The sequence below is a fragment of the Macaca nemestrina genome, chromosome 15 (assembly GCF_043159975.1).
Source record: "Macaca nemestrina isolate mMacNem1 chromosome 15, mMacNem.hap1, whole genome shotgun sequence".
Classification (NCBI taxonomy): domain Eukaryota; kingdom Metazoa; phylum Chordata; class Mammalia; order Primates; family Cercopithecidae; genus Macaca; species Macaca nemestrina.
Genome location: NC_092139.1, coordinates 56,819,593 through 56,845,604, shown reverse-complemented (window position 1 = coordinate 56,845,604; position 26,012 = coordinate 56,819,593). Strand labels below are relative to the sequence as shown.

Here is a 26,012-nt window from a genome sequence, read left to right as displayed (position 1 = left end):
GTCCACCAGGTGTCATGCTTCTCCTTCTAGGAGCTGCTCTGATACCCGGCCTGCAGTCTCTGGAGGAAGCCCAACACTCCTCAGCCTCCCTGGCAGGCCAGATCTCAAACCGTGATTGCTACACCCTAATGATTTATAGTAAAGCAGCCTTTTCTGTTTTATCACCTTGCTGCAGACGTCCATAGGGCTTAGACATGAGTCGCTGGGGGCTGTACTGGACCATCCCAGTGTTGATGCTGTGTTGAACTGGAAGCTCCTTTCCCTACGATGGCTGAGGTTTGGTCCCTGAGTATGTTCATGGAGCCCAGATGCCCTGCCCTTGAGAACGGCCCCCACTGTGCTGCTCGGACTTACATCACTGTGGCTTCAGTGCACGGCAGAAGGGGCTTTACACTGTGCACATCGGTATCAGGTGGATTCCTATCATGGGGTGGCTGGCCTGGCCTCCAAATTGCACACCCTCAAGCTGGCCACCACTGCGCATTTACTCCACCCAGTCGCCCTGCACGCGGCTGTGGGCCAGTCCTCCCATCATCCTAGTACATTGCACAGCACCATCCTCACCACACGTTTGTGGAGCAGAAGTGTGAATGAAGGCACAGATGTCTAAATTGCACGCCTGGTAGTTTTTTACTGGGTCTAACATTGAGGCTTATTTTACTTCCAATGTGTTCTGTATTTAAAAAAAGATTCTGCTCAATTTTTCTGTGAGGCCAAAACTCCTCTAAAATAACAATGTAGAGATTGTGTGTAGATGATGAATTAAAAACAAACAAACAAACAGGTGCCTTGTTGAGCTGCTTTGCAGTCTAAGCAGAGGTCATAACATGGCTACAGGTTTCACTCCAGCAAATACAAACGAACAAGCAAAAGCATCAATTTGTTAGTCAATCAATAACCATTCAATCAGGGGTTCACCCAGAACCTTTGGGGTTGGGTCCTGGGACTGTACAAACCTCATGTGGTCACACAACCGTCTATACCAAAAGGAACATACATTTATTTTCAACTGATTTCTAACTTAATTGCAGAGTGATCAGAGAGCTTGGGAAACCTGTTCTCTGGCATCTGTGAAGCTCTGCTCTGGGGCCTCACAGGTGGTCCATTTGTATTAGACTTCTGGGCTGGCTTTGAGGAAGCAGACAAGGTATTCCAATGCTCTCAGGGTTGTTGTTTGGAAACTCAGACCTTCCTCTGGGACTCCCCCGCCCACAGAGATGCCCAGCATCTTCCCCTCTCATGTTCTCTTTCCCCTTGTAAGCACAGCCTTGGGAAGGACTCAGCTTGCAAGTCGTCCACAGCTTCCTTGAAGTCATACGGTAGACAGAGTTATCCCCAGATCAAACTGCTGTAAAGAAAACCATTGTCAAGACAAAATTTAAAATGTCCTGATGGGGCTGTTGGTGTCCTGTGCCATGCTGGACTGAAAAGTAGACTGCTCGGAATTGTCAGCCCAGTCAGGTGGCAGTGGTAGGGTAGGTAAGAATAGTTGTTGTAAATTCCTGGGGTTTGTGCCGCTTCTTACTCTTCAAAGCATTCTGCATTCATCTGCTTCTTGATTCCTCATGACAAGTCTGTGAAATCCGCATTATCTTGCCTTAGGAATGAGGGATTTTTGCCCCTGGGGCCTCTGTTCCACTTAGCAGCACCCTTCTGTGAGCCAGATGTGAAAGTATCACACGGGCACAGGAGATCGGGGCTCTGATCACAGGCCGCGTGGTAAACTTCCTGCCTGACCCTAGGTAAGTCTTCCACAGATTTTTCTTCTTTATCTGAAAATTGCAGCGGTTGGATCAAATCAGTGATTTTTCAGATGAAATCTTCTTCATATATAAAATAAGTGGCTTTGACTGAAGGAGGAATGGGCCTGGAGTCCTCTCCATCTTCCTGCTGGCCTCCCTGTCTTCTGTAAAATCCTCTCAGGCACTGCTGTAACCCCTAGGGCTCCCTGGAAATGTTGACCTCATGAGATACAGGTGTTTGTTTACCTTAGCATTATGTGACATTTTATTTCTCTGGAAAAGCAAAAAGATTGGATTCAGTTGTTTCCAAGGATGAGCTGTGATTTAACCCCAGGCTTGCAGAGATGAATGAATGATCTGCCACCTCTTGCCGATTAAAGGCTTTAACTTCTCCATCCAGTGGAAGCAGTTTCCTCCATGGGAACTAAGAAAGGTCATATATTGAGGGTGAGCTTTTTTGAACATTGGGGCTGCCTCCTCTGGTTCTTGGGGAGATTCTGCTTCCTGCAGCATCAACTTAGAGATAGCTTTGCTTTCGTGCCACAGATCCTCTCCTTGGGTACCAAGCACAGATAGAGTTCCCCATCAGGAGATCCCATTACATGCTTGGCTACACATTTCTTTTGAAATGTCGCTGGGGAAGAAAAGCTCTCACCAAAATTACTTCCTTTCCTTAGGAAAGATTGTTTTTAATCATAATTTAAAGATTCATGGGCAGAACTCTATTTCTGTGCAAGATGGAGTAACAGGGACTGGATTTACATTCCCACCTGAAAACAAAACAAAACAAAACAAAACAAAACAAAAAAGCTAGACCAAATATATAAAACGACAGTTTCAAGACAGGAAACATCAGACAATGGGGAACGGTAAGCCCTGAGAGACAGGGAAGAAATGAGGCAACTCATATGATTGCCCCAGCTACTGCTTTGAGAGTTTCCAGGCAAGGGTAAGGACAGTCTTTTAAACAAATGACACTGGAAAGGTAGGTGTTTGTTTACCTTAGCATTATGTAACATTTTATTCCTCTGTAAAAGCAAGAAGAATACCTACAAGGAAGAAGAACCCAGCCAGAGTCTGGTGGACTCTGGGTTGAAGAGATAGAGTGGAGAGTCAAGGGAGAACCAGCTGACTAGAACTGATAGGATGAGTACCAAAGAGGAGACACATGCGTGGAGAGAGCCGGCAAGAGAGCTCTGAAGATGTGCAGAGGGTCCCCCTCAAATATTCAGCAAATTATTAATGAGTCATGCAGGAGAAAAATCTGTTGAAGGCTGGAGAAGGAACCATCTGAAAGATTTGATTGAGCAATGTCCCAGGCTTACTCAGAGCAGTGAATAGTGCCTGTTCTTACCGAGATGCAAAAATCCCATAAAGTTCATTTGTATATATATTTTGGAGAAATGTCTGCTCAAGTCCTTTCCTAATTTCTTAATCAGGTTGTTTTTGTTTTCATTTTTTCAGTTGTGAAATCTCTTTAGATATTCTGGCTATTAATCTCTTATTGGACATATGGATTTGCAAATATTTTCTTCCATTTTGTGGATTGCTTTTACTCTGTTGACAGTGTCCTTCCTTTGATGCACAAAATTTTTAAATTTTGATGTATTCCAATTTATCTATTTTTTCTTTTGTTGCCTGTGCTTTTACTGTTTTATCCAATAAATCATTGCCAAATTCAATGATGTGAAGGTTTCCTCTATGTTTTCTTCTAAGAGTTTTATAGTTTTAGTAATTACATTTAGTTTTTAGTAATTACATTTAGTTTTTAGTAATTACATTTAGTAATTACATTTAATTACAAAATTACATTTTGAGTTAATTTTTGTATATAGTTAAGGTAGGTGTTCAACTTCGTTCTTTTCCATGTGAATATTGTGTTTTTCCAGTGGCATTTGTTAAAAAGACTGTCCTTACCCTTGTTGAATGGTTTTGGCACTCTCATTCAAAATTATTTGACAATATATGTGAGAATTTAAACCTGAGCTCTGTATTCTATCCCATTATTCTATATGTCTGTCTTTATGTAAGTACAATGTTTTGATTACTGTAGTTTGTTTTTTCAACTTTTATTTTAGATTCAGGAGTACATGTACAGCTTTTTTACCTGGGTCTATTGTGTGATGCTGAGGTTTGGTGTATGGTAAATGATCCCATTACCCAGGTACTGAACATAGCACCCAAGAGTTACTTTCTTAAACCATACCCACCTCTCTCCTTCCTCGAGTAGTCCCCAGTGTTTATTGTTGCCATCTTTATATCCATGAGGTCCTGATGTTTACTTCCCACTTACGAATGAAAACATCCAGTATCTGGTTTTCTGCGTCTGTGTTACTTTACTTAGGATAATGGCTCCAGCTGCATCATATTGATGCAAAGGACATGATTTCATTCTTTTTATTGGCTGTGTAGTATTCTATGATGTATATGTACCATATTTTCTTTATCCCATTGATGGGAACCTAGGTTGGTTCTACATCTTTGCTATTGTGAATAGTGCTCCAATGAACAAGTGTGTGTGTGTGTGTGTGTGTGTGTCTTTTTGGTGGAACAATTAGCTTTCTTTGGGGTATACACCCAGGAATGGGATTGCTGGGTCCAATGGCAGTTCTATTTTAAGTTCTTTGAGAAATCTCCAGACTTCTTTCCACAGTGGCTGAACTAATTGACATCCCCATCAACAGTGCTCCCTGTAGCCTCACCAGTATCTGATATTTTTTTGACTTTTTTTTTTTTTAAGAGTTTTGCTCTGTCGCCCAGGCTGGCATGCAGTGGCACAATCTTGGCTCACTGCAGCCTCTGCCTCCTGGGTTCAGATGATTCTCATGCCTCAGCTTCTCTAGTAGCTGAGAGATTACAGATGCCTGCCACCATGCCCGGCTAATTTTTGTATTTTTAGTAGAGACAGGGTTTCACCATGTCGGCCAGGCTGGTCTTTAACTCCTGGCTTCAGGTGATCCACCCGTCTTGGCATCCCAAAGTATTGGGATTACAGGTGTGAGCCACCTTGTCCGTGTTTTTTGATTTTTTAACAACAGTCATTCTGACTGGTGTGAGATAGTGTCTCATTATGGTTTCAATTTCCATTTCTCTGATGATTAGTGGTGATGACCATCTTTTTCGTATGTTTATTGGCTGCTTATATGTCTTTGTTTAAGATGCGCCTGTTCATGTCTTTTGCCCACCTTTTAATGGGGTCATTTTTTGCTTGTTCAATTGTTTAAATTCCTTATAGATTCTAGATACTAGACCTTTGTCAGATGCATAGTTTGTGAATATAGTCTCCCATTGTGGAGGTTGTCTGTTGCTAGTTTCTTTTGCTTTAGTTTAATTAGGTTTAATTAGGTCCCATTTGTCATTTTTTGTTTTTGTTGCAATTGCTTTTGAGGACTTAGTCACAAATTCTTTCCCAAGGCCAATGTCCAAAATGGTGTTTCCTAGGTTTTCTTCTAGGATTCTTCTAGTCTGAGGTCTTACATGTACATCTTCTCTCCATCTTGAGTTAATTATTATACATGGTGAAAAGGAGGGGTCCTGATTACTGTCGTTTTGTAGTAAGTTTTGAAATCAGGAAGTGAAAGACTTTCAGTTTTGTTCCTCTTTTTAAATATTGCTCTGGCTGTTTGAGGTTCTTTGAGATTCATATAATTTTAGAATAGATTTTTGTATTTCTGCACGAAAAGTCACTAGGATCTTTACAGGGATTGTATTGAATTGGTAGATCATTTTGGGTAGTACTGACTGGTTAACAATATTAAGTTTTCCAATTCAAGAATACAGAGCTTCTTTTCATTTACTTAAGCTTTAAATATCTTTCAGCAATTTGTTTTAGCTTTCAGTGTGCAAATCTTTTACCTCCTTATGTTTGTGTCTAAGTATTTTATTCTTAGAATAAAATATTTATTCTGATGCTATCATCAGTGGGATTGTTTTCTTAATTTCCTTTTCAGATTATTCATTGTTAATGTATAGAAATGCAACTAATTTTTGTATGTTAATTTTGAATCCTGAAACTTTCTGAATTTTCTCTCCTGCTGAATTCATTTTTTTATTTTTAACTTAAAAACATCTATAGCTATAAACACATTAAAGCAGAAGACCTGACATCAACAACCTAACTTTATTTAAAGGAACTAGAAACACTTCAAGGTACTAAAGTGTGAGAGTGTGTGTGCGTGTGTGTATGTGATCTAAATGGTTTTCTACTTAAAAGAAGATGTCATCTGTGAGCAGAGATAATTTTACTTCTACTTTACCATTCGGATGTCTTTTTATTTATTTTTCTTGATTCATTGCTCTGTCTTAGTCTTCCCTCACAATATTGAGAAAAAGTGGTGAAAATGGGCACCCTTTTCTTCTGCCTGATCTTAGAGAAAAATATTTCAATCTTTCACCATTGAGTATGATGTTAACTGTGGGTTTTTTATATATAGCCTTTATTACATTGAGCTAGTTTTCTGTAACATGACTATAACAATAATCCCTACAATACCAATATAATATGTATTATACTGCATATCATTTTTCCAATGTGCTTGCATAGGTCTCACACATATGGGAATCAAATATTTTTAGGAGCTGCCTCTGCCTCTTTAAAAGACGTTCCCCTGGTGTTTTGAAAGTTCCCAGGTTCTGTCTGTCCTCTAAATTGTGTGGGTCTAGAATATAATCTTGTCTTCAATGATGTTATTTGGAGCCTTAAATGAGATGAATTATGTAAGGTGCTTAAAAGAAAGCTGGATACAGCCTAAGCCTTTGATCCATTGTAGCTTTGAGTTTATCTTTATTATTATTATCATCGCATTGATGGCAGTCTCCACAAACTCCACAGCAATGGCCCAGTGTTGGTGGGGGTGTCCCAGCTTCATGGAAGGCACCTCTCTCAGGTTCCAACTTTCTCTTAGTGAAGATCCCAGTCATGCCTGATTACATGATCTGGAGTGCATGGACCTGGGCTTGCCTCCAAAGTTGGGCCCCAGGAAAAGGAGCCAAAGGAATTGACCAGAAAACAGGAAAAACAAACCAAATCAAAACATAAGATAACAGTACCTTCGGTCTGGTCTGAATGTTTACCCTCCACAGTCTTCTGGGTAAGAATGACTTTTGGAGAAAGCCACTTCTCTATTTTCTCCTAAGAGGAGGTTAAAATCTTCATTTTGGGAATAGGTGGGGAGATAGTTTCAAAGTCTTGGGTAGTGAGCTTGTAAATACAGGTCTACATCTGATGATGTCACCTGATGTGGCCCAGGAGATAAGTGGCTTAAGGGTTATGCATGAAGAGGTTTGAAGGGATTCTGCTGGCTCCTGCCAGGAGCTAGTGAATGACAAGTGTTCCCGGTGTAATGTTCACACTCTTCAGTGTTTATCACCCAGAAGCAGGGGTTCAGCAGCTGGCAATGAGATGTGCTGATTGTATGGGCTACTCTGCCCACAGCCCAGGGAGGGACAAGATTTTAGCTTATCCCATAAGCATTGCTTAATGCCTGAACATAAATTAACACCAAATTAACACCGCTGAGTACATCCAGCTCAGATCATTGATGAGTGGAGGTTGGGAGTGGTAAGAGTTTTGTGAACAAATCGAGACTGAGTTTGGGAGCTAATTATCACTGCATGAGGTCAGAGGTGTGTGAGCTGCCTACATATCCACGACAACTTCTCTGGGCCCAGTCTTGGGATCTAGAGCCCTTCACACTCAGTCTACTGAGTGAGCTCAACAATTATAGAAATGCTTTTACAGTTCAGCCTGACCCCAGGCTGGGCTATGCCAAAGCCTGTTTTGAAAACTGTTTTTTTTCCCCCACCACAAATAACAAACAATAAATCCCCCCAAACCCCAAATTCCATGTTCCATCAATGACCAATGATCAATTTTAACAAAGAAGAGAAAGGGCCATCTCCATTTGCTAGGCCTTTGGCTTTTTTCTTTATCCATAAAATGATTTATTTTTATTGCCAAGTCTTGCTTGAGCTCTTGTGAATTAAGTGTTCAGTGTTTTCACCATGTCAGAGCCTTTACACTCAAGAAAATGGGTCTTGATTCACCAAATGATAAACCAGTGGTGTTTTGTAAACCTGCATGCTTGAAGAGAGCTGCTAAATACTGATAGTATTAATTATGAATAACTGACAAAGCTGTTGATTTCTATCATTCAGGGTTTGTTTCCCCATCAATTAAAAAAATATACACTTTTTTTCTTATTCTAGACAAGCAGATTTGTATAGTCAAGGATTTGAAAATGCACACAAGTGCTGAGATGTGAATAAAAATCGCCTGTAATCCACCTCAGAGCATGTTGATGTTAATAGCATTGTATGCACACAGACTTACACAATTAAACTGAATCTTACAGAAAATGTCATACAGCCTTAAAAGATCTTTATCATACAGTATTTTCTCGCGGCACACAATTTTTTCCAAATGCAGATTTTATGGCTGCCTAGCATTCAACTGCATGTGGCATCAAAGTTATTTATTCCATCCCCTACTATCGTCCATGGTAGCTGTTTCCAAATTTTCATGATTCTATATAAAACAGTGATAAACATTTTTGGATATTCATGTTTGCAATTAACTCACTATCTCCTTAGGATAGACTCCTGGAATTGGAGTGGCTGGGAGGCAGTACGTGCACATGTTAAAGGTTGGCAAACCTTGTTGATGTTTGCCCTCCAGAAAGATTGCAGGAGTTCATTTTCCCACAGCAGCGCTGAGCATGTCCATTCTCATCAGCTTTAAAGATCAGAAACAGAAACAGTAATGTTTTGTGTCTCTTTATGAGATAATCAGTCAGATGCCGCCGCCGAGGAGACATGAGAAAGACAAAGTTGATTACATGTGCAGTTCAGAGAGGAGGCCAACGCATACCACTCAGGGCCACACTGGAAGCATCAAGCTTTGGTCAAGTGGCAGAAGACAGGAGCTGGGGACAGCTGGGACCTCAGTCCTTATTTTGGTTACAACAGTAAAGGCAAAACAGGGCAGAGTGAACAATTTAGGATTGGCCAATTGGAATAAGTTTGGGGGGCTTTTGGTGGTCTCTAGTTGTCTGGTAGCTGACCCTGGGCTTGTCAAAGTATAGGAATATTACCTTTTGAGATGTACAGGCCAGATAGAAGGGAATGGCTCTGGATGGGTTACTTGGTGCATCATAAGCATGCTCCCAGCTGAGTCCTTTGCTGTCTCTAAGAACTGGCTAACCCCAGAAGCCATTCTCAGCTAGAAAGATTTTTTTTTTATATCAAACATCATACTCAACAGAAAATAAAAATATACGCAAAACAGGTAAGTAAACAAGTGAGACCTTTTTTTATATCTGAACTGCAAATTGAAGAGCCTACCTGGACAGGGGGCAAATCTCCATTCTCTGATGATTTCACATGCAAGTTTGACTATTCTTAAAACCATAAAGCTGGATTTTGTAGCCTTTGAGTGGTTTTGGCTGTCAGTCAACATCCTCGGAGTAGATGATAAAAAAGGAAAGCACTTTTCCCCCCAAATTCGTCCCAGGTCCTAGGTCTGGAACTGAAATATCCTCACTGGTCACGGGTTATGTTGTTTCTCTGGTTTGTCTCTGCTACTTTGAAGAGGGCACCTGCAGAAGGGGACCCAGGACAGGGCGGGTATGTGAGGGGTGGTGGTGGTCACTGAGGTATGTTTTAATGCTTGTTCTTCTTTCTCCATGCTTGGCTCTTTATATCTGCACATCAACAATCACAGACATGCTTTTTAATCAAAAGTGACAGCATATTTCCTTGTGTTCTTGGTGAGGCTGTAGAGCAACAAGAGTTATTGGTCACACTTGGTTGGAGTTTAGATAACCTGAACCCCTACCCTGAACAGAAGTGCCTGCAGGCTGAAGAACTTCCTTCCTGAGGTGTCCATAGAGGGTCCCTTTTGGTCAATGGTAGGTAAAGCTTATGTGCAGTGGCACCAAATATTCTTAAGCTAGAGGTCAAAATCAGCCTCATCTCTTGGCTTCTAATAGCTCTCTCATTTTAATAACATTCACAGAGTCTCTACCATGTAGGAGTTTTATTTTGGAGAAGTGACAAAGTTTGTGGTTGAGATTTATAAATAAAGAGCCATATCTAACAGCTCCATCTATCCACCCACCTATCCACTGATCCATCCATCCATCCATCCATCCATCCATCCATCCATCCAACCATCCATCTATTTATTATTTTATTCATCTGTTTATTGGATTTTTACTATTGGTCAGCTAAAAAACAAGCTCATCTTCTATCAATTAAGATAAGTATAGTTGTGCTATGTAATACACACTTACTGAATTTAAAAAACAACAGTTGATTTCATCTGCACATTACATGTTCACTACAGCTTATCTGGGGGGCTCCGCTCCATGTCATTCTTACTCTGGGATTCAAGGTGATGGAAGGAGTGCTACCTGGAACATTATTGGTCACTGTTGCAGAGGGAAGGAGAGCTCTGGAGGCAATTAAACTCTTTGGCCTGCAGGAGCAGATGCCATTTCCATCGTGACCACTGTCCAGAGCCAGTGCATGGCCCCATCTTCCTAGGGGACCAGGTGGCCAATCCCTCCCTGAGCCTGGAGGTCTGGAATGGCAAGTATTTGCTGAACAGCATCACTGACCACAGGTCTCCTCTCTGCTCTCGAGACAGATGGTTTCTAGTCACTTGGTGTTAAGACAGTTATTCACTTCGGTCAAGACAAGAGCTGCTCTTTGGTCTGGGGCTGCTGTTAGCGTGGGGAATTTGGCACGGTTTTTTAGAATGTGAATATAGATCTCAGGCCACAGTTTGGTAAACTTCACTGTTTGGAAAAAGCTTTCCTCTTACAGTTTAAATTTTTCTATGCTTCATATTTCAGATGAGGGAGATATAAAAGGGAAAAACACGACGTGCACACATGTAATCCCAAAGCAAATACATCCAGAACCTCCCTCTCTGTTCTGTCTTCATTCTTTGTCTTCCTCCTTCCGTCTCAGCCCATGAGTCACTTGTTTCATTTTGGTTATTTTAATACTTGACTATTTCCTACATTTAAAAAAAATGAGACTACCAATAACAGAGACATTTTAAAACTACTTTTATTTTGAAAAATTTTTTGGCTCCTTGCCTTTTGAAAGCCTTGGCTTTGTTCTCTGTGCCTGCTACTTTACTTCTTCAGACCTGGCCAAAGGAAATTCCCCTGCGCCACAAGGTATCTGCAAAACCTGCCGTCTTACGTGCTTGCAAAGGGCAGGGGAGATCCGCGGCCCACTTGCCATGTGGCCTCACGTCGAGGGACGCCGTGTGATGAGGCTTGGAGACACGCACTTGATGCCAGTGACAACCGCTCTCAGCCATGTCTGGCAGCCACTTACTTTCCCCAAGCATGTCATATTATCACCTGGCAACAGCTGCTCTCCTCCTTGGGAACACAGATTTGAGGTCTCATGGCTTCCCAGGGATAGGGGGAAAATGCAGCAAAAGGGTTTGGGGCCAAAACCCATTTCTTTTCCCCAGAAGGACCACCTGGGGTCTCTCATGGTCTTCGGCTCATCTTTGCAGCAGCACTAACCAGCGTGGGCATACCCTGCCAGGAGGACTTCTGCCTAAGGGAGAGAAGGGGTCTCTTAGGACCTTGGTCAAACCCTTGCCTTGAGCAGACGGGCACTAGGCTTCAGAAGGGAGACAAACCCCACATGGCTGTAATTAGGGGTTTTTCTTAAGTCCCTGTCACACATGATCAAGTGTGCCAGGACTCAGGATCACACTTCCTCCCAGTACTTCCAAGCACTTGTGTGTGACCTTATCTGACTAAGTCTGGGGGCTGAGGAAAAGCCAGCCCACCCCTCCCACCAACCCCCACCCAGTGCACCTCCACTCACAGCTCTCTCTCCCAGCCAGGTCTGGACCAGAGATGCCCCGAGATGGGCAACATTGGTGACATCAGGGGGACCCCAGAGGGTCTTCATTTCACTCCCATAAGCAGGCAGAATTCTGCAAATCACCCTCATGGGCCTGCCTCTGCTCCACAGGACAACGGATGGCCCGAGGAGCTCAGGTTCACCTCGCCCGCCAGGGTTCTCTGTTCCTTTAAAATCCTACCTTTCTTGGCCTTCTGACTCAGAGGAAGTTCTCAGGACTGCGTCCCCTCCTCCACAGCCCTGATAGCTTTGCCTGTAGAGCTCCTTCTCCTCCATCTGTGAGCAAACCTCCTCCCATAGGCAGAAACCACAGGCACACACACACACCCACACAACACACCAACATCACACAGACACCATGCACACACACAAACCCACACAACACACCAACATCACACAGACACCATCACACTCATAAACCCACACACAACACACCAACATCACACAGACATATATAAACTCACACACAACATACTGACATTACACACACTGACATCACACACACATAAACCCACACATAAAATAGTGACATCACACATACATAAACCCACACAACACACCGACATCACACACACAGACACCACACACACATAAAACCACACACAACACACCAACATCACACACACACATAAAACCACACACAACACACCAACAACACACAACACATAAACCCACACACAACACACTGACCACGCACAGACACCACACACACATAAACCCACACACTCACTGACATCACACACACCACACACACATAAACCCACATACAGCACACCAACATCACACATACACATATAAACTCACACACAACATACTGACATTACACACACTTACATCACACACACACATAAACCCACACATAAACCAGTGACACCACACACACATAAACCCACACACTCACTGACATCACACACACCACACACACATAAACCCACACACAGCACACCAACATCACACATACACATATAAACTCACACACAACACACCAACATCACACAAACATATATAAACTCACACACAACATACTGACATTACATACACTGACATCACACACACATAAACCCACACAACACACTGACATCACACACACAGACACCACACACACATAAAACCACACACAACACACCAACATCACACACACACATAAACTCACACACAACACACTGACCATGCACACACACCACACACACATAAACCCACACACGCACTGACATCACACACACCACACACACAAAGCCACGCACAACACACCAACATCACACATACACATATAAACCCACACACAACACACCAACATCACACACAAACATAAACTCACACACAGCACACTGACATCACAGACACCACATACACACAAACCCACACAAAACACACCAACATCACGCACACACAAACCCACACACAACACACCGACATCACACACACACATATAAGCCCACACACAACACACTGACATCACACACACAGACACCACATGCACACACATAAACCCACACTCAACACACCAATATCACACACACCAACATCACACAGAAACATAAACCCACACACAAAACACCAACCTCACACACACTGACATCACACACACATAAAACCACACACAACACACCAATATCACACACACCAACATCACACAGAAACATAAACCCACACACAACACACCAACATCACACACACTGACACCACACACACACATAAATCCTCACACAACACACTGACATCATACACACAGACACTACAAACACACACAAACCCACCCAACACACAGACATCACACACAGACACCACATGCACACATCACACACAGTCAAACCTCTCTCTTACACACACTCTTCCATCACACCCTCACAGAGTCATGACACATGAGCATAACTACACACATATCACACAAATATTCACCAACAGGACACACAGACACCCCCCCCACACACACAATGCACACACCACACAACCGTCTCCCTGGGCCCACACCCTGTCCATGCACAGACCACGGGGAGCAAAAGGGGCTGAAGTTGCTCTTGCCCCCACCTCCTGCGGGACGAGGGTGCACCTGAGACCAGACCCAGCAGGAGACGGGAGCCCCGGGAGCAGCCCAGCTCCAGGTCCTCTGTAAGAGTGTCCCGGTCACCACCAGGCTGCCCTGCATGGCTCAGCAGGTTCCAGTGGTGCAGGGGGCACGGCCAAGCTGCAGGGAGGTGTGTGGGGCTGGAAAGCGAAGGCAGCGGAGACTCCCTGCTCACTCTGATGTCAGAGGAGGTAGGGAGCCGTGAGGAGTGTGGCAACTGTGGTTCTGTCCGCGTCCCAGATCTCTCGCTGCCCCTCTGCCTGCCTGCACCCACAGGACCTGCTGAGCTGGGCAGGGCAGCCTGGTAGCAGCCAGGTCACTCCTGCAGAAGACCTGGAGTGGGGCTGCTCCCGGGGCTCCCACCTCTTTCTGGGTCTGGTCTCGGGTGCACCCTCCTCCCACAGAAGGTGCCAGCAAGACCAGCCTCTCCTGCTTCTGAGGGTCATCCTCTCTCTAGAGCCCTGCCCTGGGCTTCCCTCCTTCCCTACCTGGTTCTCTCCTCCTTCTGTGGATCCTCTCTAATAAACACGTACTCCCCAGTCCTCATGTCAGGGTCTGCTTCAGGGGACACAGGCTGCTCGGCGGGGGCTTCCACGGTGGGGACTCCCATGGCTTCTTTCTGGCTGCCCTGCCCTCAGGCTCTGCCAGTGGTGGCTCCCATTTCCCTCTCTCCCCTAAAGAAGAGCCTCCACCAGGTCCTGTTCTGGGCCTGTCATCCCAGGGTCTTTGACTCTGTCCTTGGTGGTGCAGGTTAAATGATGTCTCCCTCAAAATACAAATGTCAAGGTCCTCACACCCAGTACCTCAGCATGTGACCTGATTTGGAGTTAGGGTCTGTGAGAGGTACTCAAGTAAACGTGAAGTCACACGGGTGGGCCCTGATCCAGTAGGACTGGTGTCTTTGCAGAAAAGGGAGATCTGGAGAGAGACAGGCACAGGGGGAAGGTGATGTGGAGAGCCAGGGAGCAGATGGCTGTCCCCCAGCGAAGGTGAGAGGCCTGCACTGGACACGCCAGCCACTCTCAGGGGGATCCAGGCTATCTAGCACCTTGATCTCAGACTTCTGACCTCCAGCACTGTGCAAGAATAAACGTCTGTGGTTTAAGCTGCCTGGGGTGTGTTCCTTGGTGATGGCAGCACCAGCAGACACCCGGTGAGCAAGGCTCTGCTTTGTCTGGGCCCTCGTGGTGTCCCATCAGTGGCCTGTACCTGACAGAGCCACGTGGACCTGGGTGGGGTCACCTGGTGCTCACCAGTCTCTTCACATGGAACATCAGGCCTGGTGGACGGGACTACCCCAGCATAGGCTCCACCTGCCAGCCTAACTTGCTGTGGGTGCTAAGAGAAGTCTTTTGGGCAGTTTACTTTTTTATTTTTCTTGCAAACCTGGAGATGGAATCAGCCTGCAGTACGTGCCTGAGGCCCTGGGAGACTCTGTGGGGCTGAGTCCCACCCCTTCTCAGCCTAGGGGCAAGTGTGACTGCTGAGGAGGCCCATCCAGGCTGATGGGATGGCGGGGCCTCAGGCAAGGAGGTGACCCTGGCTGTTCCCTAGTGAAATGTAATTTCTACCTCCCTCACAGGACCCAGGACAGCTCGGAAAACCCCTCTGAGGAGCTAAACTGTATCCAAGGAAATAATGCTGTGTTCTTGCCCTCTTCCCGGGTACCCACAGGGCAGTTCTCAACATTTCAGAGCCCTTGGAGCCTCCAGTGGCCTCCTGCTGTGGTGGGAAGAGCCAGCCAGCCAGAGCTCCAATTCCAGACCCACTTTAAACTAACCTCACCTCAGTTTCCCCACCTGAGTGATGGGGATAAGACTATTCCCTTCAGAGTTCAGTACAATGTGGGCACTCTGTCAATGTGCTTGCCAATGTTCTAGAAAACAACAGTGGCTCTGGATGATTCGAGGAGAAAGCAAGGGTAGTGATAAGGACAAAAAAGTAAAACTGGCTGTGCCACAGAAGGAGAAGGGGAAATTTAGGTAAGAACTCAGAAAAGCATCAGAGTTAGCCAGAGAAAGTTTTTTGGGAGGTGGGCTCTGTTCCAAGATGGCCAAATAGGAACAGCTCCGGTCTGCAGCTCCCAGCGTGATTGACACATAAGATGGGTGATTTCTGCATTTCCAACTGAGGTACCTGGTTCATCCCACTGGGACTGGTTGGACAGTGGTTGCAGTCCACAGAGGGTGAGCCGAAGCAGTGTAGGGTGTTGTCTCAACTGAGAAACACAAGAGGTGGAGGGATTTCCTTTTCCTAACCAAGGGAAGGCATGACAGACTGTACCTGGAAAAATAGGACAATTCTGCCCAAATACTGCACTTTCCCCAAGGTCTTAGCAACCGGCAGACAAGGAGATTCTCTCCCATGCCTGGCTTGGTGGGTCCCATACCCACGAAGCCTTGCTCTCTGCTAGTGCAGCAGTCTGAGATTGAACTGTGAGGCAGCAGCTTGGCTGGGGGAGGGGCGTCCGCAATTGCTGGGGCTTGAGTAAGTAAACAAAGCAGCCAGGAAGCTTGAACTGGCCAGAGCCTATCAGAGTTCAGGAAGGCCTACTGCCTGTACCTCTACTCCACCTCTGTGGGCAAGGCATAACTGAACAAAAGACAGCAGAAACTTCTGCAGACTTAAACACCCCTGTCTGACAGGTCTGAAGAGAGCAGTGGTTCTCCCAGCATGGCGTTTGAGCTCTGAGAATGAGCAGACTGCCTCCTCAAGAGGTTCCCTGACCCCCATGTTGTCTAACTGGGAGACATCTCCCAGTAAGGGCTGAGAGACACCTCCCAGTAAGGGCTGAGAGACACCTCATATAGGCAGGTGCCCCTCTGGGACAAAGCTTCCAGAGGAAAGACCAGGCAGCAATATTGGCTGTTCTGCAATATTTGCTGTTCTGCAGCCTCCACTGGTGATACCCAGGCAAACAGGGTATGGAGTGGACCTCCAGCAAACTCCAACAGACCTGCAACTGAGGGACCTCACTGTTAGAAGGAAAACTAACAAACAAAAAGGAATAACATCAACATCAACAAAAAGGACATCTACACCAAAATCCCATCTGTAGGTCACCAACATCAAAGACCAAAGGTAGATAAAACCACAAAGATGGGGAGAAAACAGAGCAGAAAAGCTGAAAATTCTAAAAATCAGAGCACCTCTTCTCCTCCAAAGGATCACAGCTCTTCGCCAGCAACAGAACAAAGCTGGACAGAGAAGGACTTTGACAAGTTGACAGAAGTAGGCTTCAGAAGGTCGGTAATAATAAACTTCTCCAAGCGAAAGGAGTATGTTCAAACCCATTGCAATGAAGCTAAAAATCTTGAAAAAATGTTAGAAGAATGGCTAACTGGAATAAACCGTGTAGAGAAGATCTTAAATGACCTGATGGAGCTGAAAACCATGGCATGAGAACCTCGTGACACAAGCACAAGCTTCAGTAGCTGATTTGATCAAGTGGAAGAAAGGGTATCAGTGATTGAAGATCAAACTAATGAAATAAAGTGAGAATACAAGGTTAGAGAAAAAAGAGTAAAAAGAAATGAATAAAGCCTCCAAGAAATATGAGACTATGTGAAAAGACCAAATCTACGTTTGACTGGTGTACCTGAAAGTGATGGGGAGAATGGAACTAAGTTGGAAAACACTCTTCAGGATATTATCCAGGAGAACTCCCCCAGCCTAGCAAGGCAGGCCAACATTCAAATTCAGGAAATACAGAGAGCACCACAAAGAGACTCCTCGAGGTGAGCAACCCCAAGACACATAATTGTCAGATTCACCAAGGTTGAAATGAAGGAAAAAATGTTAAAGGCAGCCAGAGAGAAAGGTTGAGTTATCCATAAAGGAAAGCCCATCAGACTAACAGTGAATCTCTCGGCAGAAACCTTACAAGCCAGAAGAGTGGGGGCCAATATTCAACATTGTTAAAGAAAAGAATTTTCAACCCAGACTTTCATATCCAGCCAAACTACGCTTCATAAGTGGAGAAGAAATAAAATCCTTTACAGGCAAGCAAATGCTTAGAGATTTTGTCACCACCAGTCCTGCTTTACAAGAGCTCCTGAAGAAACCACTAAACATGGAAAGAAACAACTGGTACCAGTCACTGCAAAAACATGCCAAACTGTAAAGACCATTGATGCTAGGAAAAAACTGCATCAATTAATGGGCAAAATAACCAGTCAACATCATAATGACAGGATCAAATTTACATATAACAATATTAACCTGAAATGTAAATGGGCTAAATGCCCCAATTAAAAGACACAGACTGGAAAATTGGATAGAGTCAAGACCCATCAGTGTGCTGTATTCAGGAGACCCATCTCATGTGCAAAGACACACATAGAATCAAAATAAAGGGATGGAGAAAGATCTACCAAGCAAATAGAAAGCAAAAGAAAAGCAGAGTCTGCAATTCTAGTCTCTGATAAAACAGACTTTAAACCAACAAGGATCAAAAGAGACAAAGAAGGTCATTACATAATGATAAAGGGATCAATTCAACAAGAAGAGTTAACTCTCTTAAATGTATATGCACCCAATGCAGGAGCACCCAGATTCATAAAGCAAGTCCTTAGAGACCTACAAAGAGACTTAGACTCCCACACAATAATAATGGGAGACTTTAACACCCTACTGTCAATATTAGACAGATCAATGAGACAGAAAGTTAACAAGGATATCCAGGACTTGAACTCAGCTCTGCACCAAGCAGACCTAATAGACATCTATAGAACTCTCCACCCCAAATTAACAAAATATACATTCTTCTCAGCACCACATCACCCTTATTATAAAATTGGCCACATAATTGGAAGTAAAGCACTTCTTAACAAATTGAAAAGAACAGAAATCACAACAAACTCTCTCAGACCACAGTGCAATCAAATTAGAAGTCAGGATTAAGAAACTCACTCAAACCACACAACTACATGGAAAGTGAACAACCTACTCCTGAATGAGTACTGGGTAAATAACAAAATGAAGCAACTTCAGCAAAGTCTCAGGATACAAAATCAATGTGCATAAGTCACAAGCATTCCTATACACCGATAACAGACAAACAGAGAGCCAAATCATGAGTGAACTCCTATTCACAATTGCTACAAAGAGAATAAAATACCTAGGAATCCAACTTACAAGGGATTTGAAGGACCTCTTCAAGGAGAACTACAAACCACTGCTCAATGAAATAAAAGAGGACACAAACCGATGGAAGAACATTCCACACTCATGGATAGGAAGAATCAATATCGTGAAAATGGCCATACTGCCCAAGGTAATTTATAGATTCAATGCCATCCCCACCAAGCTACCAATGACTTTCTTCACAGAATTGGAAAAAACTACTTTAAAGTTCATATGGAACCAAAAAAGAGCCCGCATAGCCAAGACAATCCTAAGCAAAAAGAACAAAGCTGGAGGCATCACGTTACATGACTTCAAACTATACTACAAGGCTACAATAATGAAAACAGCACGGTACTGGTACCAAAACAGATAGATAGACCAATGGAATAGAACAGAGGCCTCAGAAATAACCCCACACATCTACAACCATCTGAGTTTTGACAAACCTGACAAAAACAAGAAAGGGGAAAGGATTCCCTATTTAATAAGTGGTGCTGGGATAACTGGCTAGCCATATATAGAAAACTGAAACTGGATCCTTTCCTTACACCTTATACAAAAATTAATTCACAATAGATTAAAGACTTAAATGGTAGACCTAAAACCATCAAAACCCTAGAAGAAAACCTAGGCAATACCATTCAGGACACAGGCATGTGCAAGGACTTCATGACTAAAACACCAAAAGCAATGGCAACAAAAGCCAAAGTAGACAAATGGGATCTAATTGAAGTAAAGAGCTTCTGCAAGGCAAAAGAAACTACCATCAGAGTGAACAGACAACCTACAGAATGGGAGAAAATGTTTGCAATCTACTCATCTGACAAATGGCTAATATCCAGAATCTATAAATAACTCAAACAAATTTACAAGAATAAAACAAACAACCCCATCAAAAAGTGGGCAAAGGATATGAACAGAAACTTCTCAAAAGAAGACATTTATACAGTCAACAGACACATGAAAAAATGCTCATCATCACTCTCCATGAGAGAAATGCAAATGAAAACCACAATGAGATACCATCTCACACCATTTAGAACGGCAATCATTAAAAAGTCAGGAAACAACTGTTGGTGGGAGTGTAAATTAGTTCAACCATTGTGGAAGATACTGTGGCAATTCCTCAAGGATCTAGAGCAAGAAATACTATTTGACCCAGCAATCCCATTACTGGGTATATACCCGAAGGATTATGAATCATGCTACTTAAAGACACATGCACATTTATGGTTATTGTGGCACTATTCACAATAGCAAAGACCTGGAACCAACCCAAATGTTCTTCAATGACAAACTGGATTAAGAAAATGTGGCACATATATGCAATGGAATACTATGCAGCCATAAAAAAGCATGAGTTCATGTCCTTTGTAGGTACATGGATGAAGCTGAAAACCATCATTCTCAGCAAACTATCACAAGGACAGAAAACCAAACACCACATGTTCTCATTTATAGGTGAGAATTTAACAATGAGATCACTTGGACACAGGGTGGGGAACATCACACACTGGGGCCTGTCAGGGGATGGGGGACTGGGGGAAGGATAGCATTAGGAGAAATACCGAATGTAAATGATGAGTTGATGGGTGCAGAAAACCAACATGGCACATGTATACCTATGTGTCAAACCTGTATGTTGTGCACATGTACCCTAGAATTTAAAGTGTAATAATAATTAAAAAAGAAAGTCTTTCGGGATGAAAATAAGTCTAGACCCTCAACCAATGCATCTTCCCACCTTCTGGCAAGGAGGGGAAAGAAGGGCTCATACCCAGTGTCTCTTTGCTGCAGTGGGGCCAGGGTCACAGTGAGGAGACTGGAGCTCAGAAGCAGGAGGGCAGGTGCGTGGCCTCCACCTTGCAGAGGAGATCGCATGTGGGTTTGGTTCTTGTACAGAGGCCCAAGGCTTCTAGCAGTCTTCCCAGTGCTGAGTTGAGCCCTGCCTGTCTGACCTCAGGTACAATCCTGATTTCCTTTTCTTTCTTTATTTCTGTAAAAACACGTGGTGAATGCTCGCCTGCCTGTAGGGTTTGGGAAAGGATGCTCCCTCCCATCATCTGTCCACAGCTGCTGCAACTGTCCCCAGCCATGGGGAGGGCCTGCTCCTCTGGAACAGTGAAGGTGTCCTCAGGCACCCTCAGGGAGGGGCAGGGGCTGATCCGGGCCCCAGTGTCCCATCAGCTCCCTGGAGTTCTTCAGGTTCCAGGGAGAGGCCTGGGCTGGGTCTCCTGGGTGGGCCTCCTGGGTGGCTCTCAGCTGGACAGTCCTCCACCCCTCACCCAGCACAGTGATGGAGCCATAGCACGCAGTGTGTGGTCCAGGATTTGGAGCAAGAGACTGAGGAAGGGGGCTGGCGGGGAGAGAACGTCACTTTCTGAGTCCCACGCACCATCCACCCAGCAGCTGCTGAGGCCCGTGGCTCACCTTTGACTCTCACTGTGACCTGGCTGATCTTTCGGAAAGGTTGGTCCAGTTAGCTGGCAATATCCAGGAGGAGGACTCTGGGGACACCAACTCCAGAGATGCTCACATGCTGTTTTATCTAGAAAGCAAAGAATAGCGTTAGAAAAACAAAGTAGATTTCTTGCTCTTAGCTGATTACAACTCCTGTTACTGTGCTTTCAGCAGGGCCACCCTCAGACTCAGGCCCTGCTCATCTCCAGCAAGAGTTCCCTCTGTCCCAGCAGGGAGGCCGCATAGCTTACAAGTGCCCTGTCTCTCTCCTTGGGGTTGTTTTCCCAGACCCTCTGTTCTTCCTGCTCTGGGAGGGTTGACTCAACAAGGACAGCTTTTGGTATTTGCAGTGGCAGACTGAACCCCAGCTACCATTCTTGAGCTCTTGTTCGTGCCATGAAGCGTGTTTCACATGCTCTCAGAGTGGTCTGGGCTTACAGCAACTGTCCAACAGCAGCCCAGGTCAAAGCATAGATGTGGTGCAAAACCCACCCACAGGTGAGGATGGTGCTTGGAGAGCCTTCCTGGAAGACTTGATGGCAGAGCTGGGGTTTTGAGGGATGAATAAGAGTTTACTGGCGTGGAGGTGAGCATAGGAGGGGAGAAGGAAGACATTCCAGGCAGGCCATAGAACATGTTCAATGACACAAGACAGGCCACTGTGTTGAGGAAATGGAGCCGTAGGAGGGTGTTTCATAAAACAGTAGATGGATCTGAGCAGAATACACTCAAGACCACGTCATCCCTTTTTCTAGGAGTGCCCTCCTCAGCCCACCATTCAGATAACAGGTTCTTAGAGGCCTCCTCTTTTCCCAGCCACTGTATTGTTGGTCAGTTTGAGCTCCTCTACCTGTCCTGATCAGGTAAATTTACTCATCAGCATAACCAAATCCTTCTTACATTTTACACCGTGGACTTCGATTCAGCCAGTGCTTCCTGGGGTTGTCAAGACCTCTTATATGAGTTATTTCACCAGATTCTCAAGTTTATCTATCCATGAGAAATGAGTTGTGAGAAAATGGAGGCTCAAAGATTTGACTTGTTTAAAGCTAGATAGCCAGGAAGTAGAGAAGCTTGGTCTTGCAACCTGACTCTTGGATAAAGTCTAACATTTCCTCACCATGCATACCCACAGCTATTTTAGTGTCAACAGAAGGGCACAGTAAATGGGGAGAAATTTGCCACAGTCCCTGCAAGTGAGGTCAGTCCTGCAAGTCCAAGTTCAAAGAGCTGAGACAGTGGTGGCCACAGCTGATCCTTTTTTGAATGCCATCACTGTGTGCATGCCTTCTGTAATTTATTCCTCATAATCCAATGATGTGATGTGTCTTTATTTCCCCTTTCCAGGTGGAAACACAAGGTTATCTGAGGGAAGCAACTCCATGGGCCTTGCCATGCCTGCCCCAGCACAGGAGGGCAGTGCTGAGCTAAGGGCTGTCACTGACTGCCCCTGCAGGATCCAGACACCCCACCCGGCAGCTTGCTAGATAAGCAGGCAGATAAGCAACTGGATCCTGCCATTGTTAGCCTGAGCAGAGGAAGAGGAAGACGGACAGCCCACAGCCCTTCTGCCTGCCAAGGGTACTGCCTTCTTCAACATTCAGCCCAAAGCAAGCGGTCTACATTTGCTGTGGCTGGGAGAAAAAATAAACACAGAAACTGTGAACTGATATGTTAGGTTGCTAAGGAAAGAGCTGCTTACAGCTTGGGGAACTAAAAGGACACTCACATTTTGTCTTGTCTTTTAACTCTTTCTTCTTCAGTATCATTAGGGGTGCTCCTGGGATCACTACTGGAAAGGGATGAGAAAGACACAGAGCAATGCAGAGAGAGCGTGCTGACTGCTGAGACCCCTGCCCACTCTATGGGGACTTTGAAGGCTGAGATAACCCTTCAGAGTTGTCTTGGAGGGACAAGGGGCCCAGGCTCTCATGGCCCCCATTGAGCAGTCTGGGGATGCCATCCCGGAAGAAGGCGTAACTTTGGGTGGGGGGCTCTCTCCAGGCCAGACAATCCTGGAGGAATTGACCATGCAGCTGGGGGCTCTGGAGCTGGGGCTATGCTTGTCATTCCTGAAACCGGTTTGAGGGATGCATCAGTTGCAGGGTCCTCTGCACACCTTCCCTGATATCTCGGCATCTCTTAAGGTTTAAGTTATGTCTATTAGGAAGTAGAAGCTCTCTGCTTCTCTGCAGATGCCCTGGTTGCCTCCCTAGACATCATTCTTTGTTAGCATCACCAACTTTGTCCACCCAGGGTCACAAAATTTTGCATAGAAGCTCCATTGTCTGAAATTCTCAAGAATAACTGTGTCCTGATCCCACTGGGGAAGCTGAGGTGGATGGGTCAGGCAGCAGCAGCCAGTCGAGGTAGGAGGAGTTGCTTCTGGTCTGGTCCAATTAGTAGAACTGGACAGTGCCCTTTGCAGTGTCCAGACAGAAGACTCTAAGGTTCTGCTCGGACCCAGGCAGGGATGGGAGCATGATATACCACATGGCATATGGTTCCATGGGCAGCTCTCAGACATGAACACTGGTTACCACCAAGTTGAAGCTTTCCTGGCATCTGTCTTTGGTCCTAGAACCATCCTGTGGGGGTAAAGGGAAGTCTGGTCCATTTTCTGGGCCAGACTTTTTTAAGACTACCGTAATAGTCTTCAGATACACAAATACTGAATCTCTGATTCCATCTTGTTTTGTCATCAGACTCTGTAAAGTGGGAGCATGCTATAGTGAGGGAGAGGAGAAGGGAGTTGGAAAGATAACTAAGAGCTTATTGGATAAGATTTAGATACTTTTCTCTCAAAATGTGATGAAAAGTGCTTTTTGTTTTCTTTCTTTTCTCTTTTTGCCTTTGTTATTCATGTAAAATGTACATACATAAAGTGTGCAAATTAATAGATCTATAGATCACTTTGTGTGTATTGCCATCTCAACAATATTAAGTCTTCCAATCCATGAACATAGGACGTCTTTCATTTGTTTAGGTATTCTTCAATTTATTTCAGTAAAGTTTTCTAGTTTTCAGTGTACAAGTGTTGCTCCTCCTTGGTTAAATTTATTACTAAGCATACTATTTTTTGATACTATAGTAAATAGCATTGTTTTTAAATTTTCATTTCAGGTTATTTTTAATAATGTATAGAAATACAACTTTTTGTTGATTTGGTATTCTGCAACTTTACTGAATGCTTTTATTAGCTTTAATAGTTTTTAATGGATTCTTTGGCATTTTTCTATTTATCAGATTATTTCACCCATGAATAGAAATGATTTACTTCTTGTTCTTTAATCTGAATGCTGTTGTGAGCTGAATTGTATTCCTCCAAATTCATATTCCTCCAGCACTTCAGAATGTGATTGTATTTGAAAACAGATCCTTTAAAGAGGTAAAATGATGCTATATGGGTGTATCCTAATCTAATCTGACTGGTGTCCTTGCAAGAAGAGAAAATTTGAACACACAAGGAGACACCAGGGGTGCACACGCACAGAAGGTGACCATGTGAAAAGGCAGAAATAAGGTAGTCATCTGCAAGCCAAGGAGAGAGGCCTCAACCTCAAGAGAAACCAACCCTGATGACACATTGATCTTGTACTTCTGGCCTCCAGAACTATGAGAAAATAAATGTCTGCTATTTAAGCCACCAAGTCTTTGCAACTTTGTTGCTGAACAAACTAGTTAACTAATACAGATACCCTTGTTTTATTATTGAATAATAACATCGATGCCCCAGGAAATTGTGCATTGTCTATTTTGTGCCCCAGGTACCCAAGCCAAGTAAAAGAGGATTTCGAAAATATTGTGACAAAATGGAATTAAAGATAAAAATTTATTTCTCAACATAAGCAAGATGAAGAAACTTTTGAAACCAGTGATACAAGCTGTTCAGTCCATCCCTAAAAAAACTGAGGGTCCTGGGAATTTAACTATGTTAATCAGGTTTTTAAAACATAATTAACTGAAAAAATGGGTGCCCTTTAAAGATTTTTTAATATTAGAAAAAAAAGAAGTAAGAGGAGCCAAACCAGGCCTGTGAAGTGAGTGCCTAATGATTTCCCACTGAAGCTGTGGCAAAATTGCCCTTGTTTACTGAGAGAAATGAGCAGGACCATTGTCATGGTGGATAAGGGCTCTCTCATGAAGTGTTCTTAGGCATTTTTCTGCTAAAGCTTTGGCTAACTTTCTCAAAATACTCTTATAATAAGTAAAATGTTATAATTCTCTGGCCCTCCAGAAAGTCAAAAAGCGAAATGCCTTGAGCATCTCAAAAACTATTGCCATGACTTTTGCTCTACATTGGTCCACTTTTGCTTTGACTGGATCGCCTCCATCTTTTGGTAGCCGTTTTGGTAGATTGTGATTCATCTTCAAGATTGTACTGGTAGAGCCATATTTCATGTCCTGGAATAACCCTTTGAAGAAATGCTTCAGGATGGAGATCCCATTTGATTAGAATTTCCGTGAAAACCTCTGTTCTTGTCTCTGCTGCTGATCTGGGTGCAAGAGTTTTGGCACCCACTGAGTAGAAAATTTACTCAACTTTAATTTTTCAGACAGAATTTTGTAAACTAAACTAATTGAGGTGTCTACTGTGTTGACTATTTTTGTGTAGTTAATCATTGGTCCTCTTCAGTTAGGACGTGAACAAGATGAATATTTCTCTCACAAATTAATGTTGGATGCTTTACTATCACGGGCTTCATTTTCAGCATTGTCTT

General features: G+C 44.1%; 1 long non-coding RNA gene across 1 annotated transcript in view; it reads left to right on the top strand.

Annotated features, from left to right (window-relative positions):
- LOC139358525 (uncharacterized) overlaps positions 1 to 24,933 on the top strand; it is a 178,797-nt gene extending 153,864 nt beyond the window's left edge. Inside the window, exon 2 of the long non-coding RNA XR_011613632.1 lies at positions 22,639 to 24,933. This is a non-coding gene — a long non-coding RNA (uncharacterized lncRNA). The remainder of the gene's footprint in view (positions 1 to 22,638) is intronic.
- The last annotated feature ends 1,079 nt before the right edge of the window (positions 24,934 to 26,012 follow it).